The sequence below is a fragment of the Orycteropus afer genome, unplaced genomic scaffold (assembly GCF_000298275.1).
Source record: "Orycteropus afer afer isolate SDZICR_OR568_19922 unplaced genomic scaffold, OryAfe1.0 scaffold00007, whole genome shotgun sequence".
In the NCBI taxonomy this organism is placed as follows: domain Eukaryota; kingdom Metazoa; phylum Chordata; class Mammalia; order Tubulidentata; family Orycteropodidae; genus Orycteropus; species Orycteropus afer.
This window is the reverse complement of record NW_006921594.1, coordinates 9,111,908-9,119,833: the sequence shown is the minus strand read 5'-3', so window position 1 is coordinate 9,119,833 and position 7,926 is coordinate 9,111,908.

Genomic DNA, 7,926 nt, shown 5'->3' with positions numbered 1-7,926 from the left:
TCCCACGGCCCCTCCTCACTGAGCTGACTCCTCCTCCTCCAGGGCTCACCACCTCAGGGAAGCCCTTCCAGATGCCATCTGCCCCTCCCCTGTTCACCGGTTCCCCACCTCTGTGTCTCCTTGCAGGGGGCTTGTCATGCTTTGTAGTTGTAAATATTTCCTGGCTGCCCAGAGTGGTTCAGTGCTCAGCCACTAGCTGGAAGGTTGGCATTTGAACCCACCCAGTCCTGCTCTGCACATGGGGGACCAGGAGTCAGAGCTGACTTGGTAACAGCTAACAGTCACTGTTTTTTCCCTGGGAAGTGGGAAGAGAACTGTTGCATTGTGGGGAATTGCAGTCAATGTCATGAGACAAAATGTATATGAACTGCTGTTTGGAAAATGAACTTATGCTGTAAACTGTCATCCAAATCACAATACAAATTAAAATAATTTTTTAAAGTTTTTTAAAAAAAATAACATAAAAGGAAATAAGACTAAACAAATGTCAGAAGAAACTCTGAAAATTACTCTTGAATAGAGAGTAAAGAAAATGGAAGAAATTATGAGATAAAGGAGCTGAAGAGAATATTTCAAAGGACAGCTTGAGAAGACTAAGTTAAAGTGGTGGTGCTGTTGTTATGCACTGTCAAGTCATCTCCTACTTGTGGCGACCTATGTACAACAGAAAAAACACTGACCTGTCCTGTGCCAGCTTCATGATCCCCACTATACATGAGCTCACCGATGTAGCCACTGCATCAATCCATCTTCTTGAAGGCCTTCCCGATTTTAGTTGACCCTCCACTTTACCAAGCATGGCATTACTTCTCCAGAGAATAATCCCTTCTGACAACATGACCAGTGTAGGTGAGATGAAGTCAGTCTGCCATTCTCACTTCCAAGGAACATTCCAGCTGCACTTCTTCCAGGATAGATCTGTTAGTTCTTTTAGCAGTCCACAGTACTTTCAGCATTGTTCGCCAACCCCACAACTCAAAAGTATCAACTCTTCTTCAGTCTTCTATATTCATTGTCAAGCTCTCACATGCATATGAGGTGATTGAAAATACCATCTTAGTCTTCAAAGAAACATCTTTGCTCTTCAGCATTTGAAAGAAGTCTTTTGTAGCAGATTTGCCCAATGCTATACAATGTCTGGTATCTTGACTGCTGCTTCCATTGGTGTTGATTGTAGAACCAAGTACTGTGAAGTCATAGACAACTTTAATCTTTTCTCCATTTATTGTGGTGCTGTTTATTGGTCCAGTTGTGAGGATCTTTCTTTTCTTTATATTGAGATGTAATCCATATTGCAGACTGTTGTCTTTAATCTTCATCAGTAAGTGCTCCAAGTCATCTTCACTTTCAGGAACAAAGTTGTGTCATCAGCATATCACAGGTTGTTAATGATTCTTCCTCCAATCCTGATGCTGTGTTCTTCTTCATATGGTCCAGCTTCTTGGATTATTTGCTCAGCATAGAGATTGAATAAGTATGATGAAAGGATACAACCCTGATACACTCTCTTCCTGATTTTAAACCACACAGCCTCACCTTGTTCTGTTCAAATGACAGACTCCTGGGCTATGTACAGGTTCATCATGAGTATTATTAAGTATTCTGTAATTCCCAGTCTTCTCAATCTTATCCATAATTTGCTATGGTCCACACAATTGAATGCTTTTGCATAGTCAATAAAACACAAGTAAACATCTTTCTGGTATTCTTTGCTTTGAGCCAAGATCCTTCTGACTTCATCTATGATATTCCTTGCTCCATGTCCCCTTCTGAATCCAGCTTCCATTTCTGGAAGTTCTCTATCAATATACTGCTGCAACTCTTTTTGTATTATCTTCTGCATGATTTTACTTGTGTGTGATATCAATGATATTGTTCAATAATTTCCACATTTTGTGGGATCACTTTTCATTGGAATGGGTACAAATATGGATCTCTTCCAGTCAGTTGGCCATATATCTGTCTTCCAAACATCTTGGCATAGCTGAGTAAGTGCCTCCAGTGCAGCGCTTGTTTGTTGAAACATCTCAATGAGTATTCCGTCAATTCCTGGAGCCTTGTTTTTCACCAGTTCCTTCAGTCCAGGTTTAACTTCTTCCTTCAGTCCCATTGGTTCTTGATCATATGTCACTTCCTGAAATGGATGATCATCTACCAATTCTTTGTGGTACAGTGACTCTGTGTATTCCCTCCATCTTCTTTTGATGTTTCCTGCATCATTCAACATAGTGCCCATGGAATCTTTCAATATAGCAATGTGAGGCTTAAATTTTTTCCTCAGTTCCTTCAGCTTGAGTAATGTCAAGAATGTTCTTCCCTTTTGGTTTTCTAACTCCATATCTTTGCATATTTCATTACAGTAATTTACTTTGTCTTCTCGAGCTGCTCTTTGAAATCTTCTCTTCAGCTCTATTATCCTATTATTCTTCCCTCGTCTTTAGATATTTTCCTTTCAAGGGAAAGTTTCAGAGTCTCTTCAGACATCCATTTTGGTCTTCTCTTCCTTTCCTGTCTTTTTAATGACTGGTGGTTAAATTTGTGTGTCAACTTGTCTGGGCCTAGTTTACTGGCTGGGCAGCTGAATGTAGTTATTCCCCATAGTGAGATTGGTAATTAAGTCTATGGTAGAATCTATTGGAGTGGTTGAGTAGCTGCTTTGGGTATGTGGTCTGCTTCCCATATATAAGAAATTACTTTGGGAATGGTCACTAGCTTATGACACACTTGGACCCTGCATGTAGCCCTGTCATTGTTCAGCAGCTTGCCATGTTCTGCCATCCTAGAGACTTCAAATGGACTTGAATTAATGGCCTCTTGTGTGGTTTGGTAACATCAGGACTGTGCCTTTTTACTTGTCAACCTGGGGCTTGTCAGTCTCAGCAACCAGCCGCTGTCTGAGTGAAGAAAAGCCTCTAGCTTCAGTGGGCCGGAAGCAGGAGACAGAGCTGAAACCCAAGGTTGAGGGGCTTTCACACAGCCCCTAAAGCCTGGCACTTTGAACTTGGAATTAAAGCCTCCAAACTGTAAGATAATAAACTCCTCTTTGTTGAAACCATCCCATTTGTGTTATATTCTTGTCAGAGTGGCACTAGGTAGCCAGAACAATGACCTTTAGCTTTTTTCATGGATGATGTTCTTGATGTCATCCCATAATTCCTCTAGTTTTTGGTCACTGGTGTTCAATGCATCTAATCTATTCTTTAGATGGTCTCTAAATTCAGGAGGGATATAATCAAGGTCATGTTTTGGCTCTTATGGACTTCTATTAATTGTCTTCAGCTCCTAGTTGAACTTTCAAATGAGCAGCTGGCAGTCTGTTCCACAATCAGCTCCTGGCTTTTTGGCTGAGATATTGAGCTTTTCCACTGCCTCTTGCCACAGATGTAGTCAATCTGATTCCTATGTACTCCGTCGGGTGAAGTCCACGTGTATAGCTGCTGTCTGTTTTGTTGAAAAAATGTATTTGTGATGAATAAGTTATTGGTCTTGCAAAACTCTATCATGCAATCTCCAGCATTATTTCTCTCACCAAGTCCGTATTTTACAACTACTGGCAGCTCTGGTCATGTAGTGTCTAAGGAATTTGACTGCTAACTAGAAGCCTGGCAGTTCAAACCCACCAGCAACTCCTCAGAAGGAAGATTGGACAATCTGCTTCCATAAAGATACCATCTTGGACCAAAGGAGGGGTCACTATGAGTCATAATCAACTTGAAAGCAGTGAGTTTTGAGCTGATTCTTCTTTGTTTCCAACTTTTGCATTCCAATCATCAGTGACAATTAATACATCTTGATTGCATGTTCGGTCAATTTCAGACTGCAGAAGTTAGTAAGAATCTTCAATTTCTTCATCTCTAGCTTTGGTGATTGGTGTGTAAATTTGAATATTAGTGGTATTAACTGGTCTTCCTTGTAAGCACATGGATATTATACTATCACTGACAGCATTGTACTTCAGGATAGATGTTGATAAATTCTTTGGGATGATGAATGCCATGCCGTTCCTCTTCAATTTTTCATTCCCAGCATAGTAGATCATAATATCATCTGATTCAAAATGGCCAAGATCAGTCCATTTCAGCTCACTAATGCCTAGGACATCAATCTTTATGTGTTCTATTTCATTTTTGGCAACTTCCCATTTTGCTAGATTCATACTTCATACTTTCCATTTTCTAATTATTAGTGGATGTTTGCAGCTGTTTTTTCTTGAGACATGCCACATCAGCAAATGGAAGACTCAAAAGCTTTACTCTATCCACATCATTAAGGTTGGCTCTACTCTGAGGAGGCATCTCTTCTCCAGTCATATTTTGAGTGCCTTCCAACCTTAGGGGTTATTCTTCTGGCACTATATCAGACAATGTTTCAGGGTTATTCGTAAAGTTTTCCATTAATACATCAGACAGTGTTTCCCTGATATTCATAAGGTTTTTACTGGCCAATTCTTTGAGAAGTGGATGGCCTCTTCCTTCCTCTGAATCTGTCTTAGTCTGGAAACTCCACTGAAACCTGTCCACCATGGGTAACCCTGATGGCATTTGAAACACTGGAGGTTTCAAATGTTGCTGTGAGCCTCTAGCCTCACAGCAACATTCAAGCCACCATAGGATGACAAACTGACAAAAAAGTTTATTTCCTTTAGCTGTTCCAAACTGCTCCTCTCAGTTCCTAGTCTCTCAGCCCTGCTAGCTTATCTGGCCTATCCCTGGGGTGCTTGCTTCTGGCAAGCAAACACCTGCCTTCTGCTGCTCCCAGCCTGGCTTAAAGTAAAGTATTATAACAAAATGTACAAAAACATGGAGTTAGAAAACTGAAAGGAAAGAGCACACTCAGCATTTCTTAAGCTGAATAAGCTGAAGAAAAAATCCAAGCTTTAAGTTTCAATACTGAAGGATTCTATGGACAAAACATTGAATGATACAGGAAGCATAAAAAGAAGTACAAGAAATGCACAGTCACTGTATGGGAGGGATTAGTTGGTGTTCAACCATTCTGGGAGGTAGCATATGATCAAGAACCTATGATATGGAAAGAAGAAGTCCAAGCTGTACTAAAAATAAATTGGTAAAACCTAAGACTCCAGGAATTGATGGAATGTCCATTAAGACATACATGCAACACTAGAGGTGCTTACTTTTTTATGCCAAGACACTTAGAAAACACAATTTCATCAACTGACTGGAAGAGATGTATATTTATTCCCATTCCAAAGATAGGAGCTCTGATAGCATAGTGCCTAAGGCACTTGACTACTAACCAGAAGGCTGGTGCTTCAAACACACCAGCCACCCCTAGAAAGGAAGGTTGGGCAATCTACTTCGGACGGTAGTGATACCGCCTCAGAAACTCAAGGAGGGGTCACTATGAGTTGGGTCCGAATCGATGACACATAACAACAACAACAACAAAGATAAGTGCTCCAACAAAATGTGGAAATTATTGAATAATATCATTAATATCACACACAAGTAAAATTGTGTTGAAGATAATTCAACAATGGTTGCAGAAGTATATTAACAGGGAACTTCCAAAAATTCAAGTTGAATTCAGAAGAGGATGCAGAATGAGGGATGTCATTGCTGATGTCATATCTTGGCTTTAAGCAAAGAATACTGGCAAGATGTTTACTTGTGTTTTATTGAGTATGCAAAGGCATTTGACTATGAGTATCGTAACAAATTATGGATAACATTGGGAAGAATGGGAATTCCAGACCACTCAATTAAATAATTAATTGTGTTCATGAGGAACCTGTACTTTGACCAAAAAGCTGTCATTTTAACAGAACAAGGGGATACTGCATGGTTTAACTTCAGGAAGGGTTTGCATCAGGGTTGTATCATTTCAACATACTTATTCAATTTGTATGCTGAATAAATAAATTGAAAAGCTGGACTATATAAAGAACATGACATCAGGATTAGAGGAAGACTCGTTAACAAGCTACAATATGCAGAAAACATAACCTTGCTTTCTTAAAGTGAAGATGCCTTGAAGCACTTACTGATGAAGATCAAAGACTATAGCTATAACATGGGTTACACCTCAACATAAAGAAAACAAAAATCCTTACAACTGGACCAATAAGCAGCATCATAACAAATGCAGAAAACTTTGAAGTTGTCAAAGATTTCATTTCATTTGAATCCACAATCAACACCCACGGAAGCAGTAGGCAAGAAATCAAACGACATATTGCATTGGACAAATCTGCTGGAAAACACCACTTTAGATTGTGAAAGAGCAAAAATGTCACTTTCAAGACTAAGATATGTCTGACCCAAGCTATGCTATTTTCAATAGCCTCATATGCATGTGAAACCCGGACAATGAATAAGGTAGATCTAAGAAGAATTGATGCTTTTGAATTGTGGTGTTGGTGAAACATATTGAAAATACCATGAACCACCAGAAGAATGAACAAATTTGTCCTGGAAGAAATATAGCCATCATACACTTTAGAAATGAGAATGGCCAGACTTCTTACCTACTTTAGTCATGTTGTTAGCAGGCACCAGTCCCTGGTGAAGTATATCACGCTTAGTAAAGTAATGGTTCAGCAAAAAATGGTAAGATCCTCAACGAGATGGATCAACACAGTGACTGGGAAGATGGGCTCAAGCAAAGCAAGGATTCTAAGGATGGCATGGGACTGAGCAGTGTTCCATTCTGTTGTATACAGGGCCACTATGAGTTGGTGCTGAATCAACAGCACCTAACAACACTAGTTCCACAAAAGGGAACAAATGTGGCCTCTATTAACCTGGTATCTGTGATTATTGAAAAAGACTGTAGGTTGAAGATTACCAAGAGACCTCTTAAGTATACTAATTAATATGGAATATAAGATAACTCAGGGAGTTTAAAACACCCGTTTGTTAACATTATCTTTGCTAATTGAAAATAATGATTTATTAATTAATGTTTATCTAAAGCACCCTTAAAAGAAATTTAGATTTACTTTTTTTCTAGTTTCTTTAATTAGAATAGAAAAATAAAACAAACAGATTTTAAATTAAAAAGTCTCACTGAAAAAGTGATGTTAACCACATAGCACACATTGTTTTAAAGTAAAACTCAAATTAAGACAATGAAAACAGTGGGATATCAGCAAAAACTTTGTGAAGTAAGGAAACACTATTTGCCTTAAAATGGCAAAAGTGCACTCTGTACAGAAAGGCCAAATTTAGGAAACTATGAGCTCTAGACTACCAGCAGCATTTAGATATTCCCACTTCCTATAACGACAATCCGTCCCTACAGTTCAAGATCCTGGGCACCGGGGAGACTTAGCAATGTTGCTTCTGCCTCATATATGGTGATCACATATCCTTGTGCGTATTGTGTGAGCTGAAACATGATTCCACTGCTGTCCAGCCATACCACTCTGACAAAGGTCTGCCTTAGACCCACCATGGCTGCCTTGGAGGGCACACAACTGCTCAAAGGTATTCATGAAAGAATTTGTCAGAGATTACATTATGTGTGTATGTATGTGGAGGAAATAGGTGTTAAGATAAAGTACCAAGAGTGGATTGTCCGTGAGGATGTATGTACAGGCAAGCCCTTATTTGTAAACCCAATAATTCAGTCCAAAATAACTTCAGTGTTGAGAAGCTATTCCTGTGACACAGAAATATTCATGGAGGGCAGATAGTACCTAAGGCATTTGACTGCTAACCAGAAGTCTGGCAGTTCAAACCCATCAGCCACTCCTCAGAAGGAAGACTGGGTAATCTACTTCCATAGAGATACCACCTCTGAAACCCATGGAGAGGTCGCTCTGAGTCAAATATACTCCATGGTAGCGAGTTTATTTATATATATATATATATATATATATAGGAACTCTGGTAGCATAGTGGCTAAGACACTTGCCTGCTAACCAGACGGCTGGTGATTCAAACCCACCAGCCACTCCTC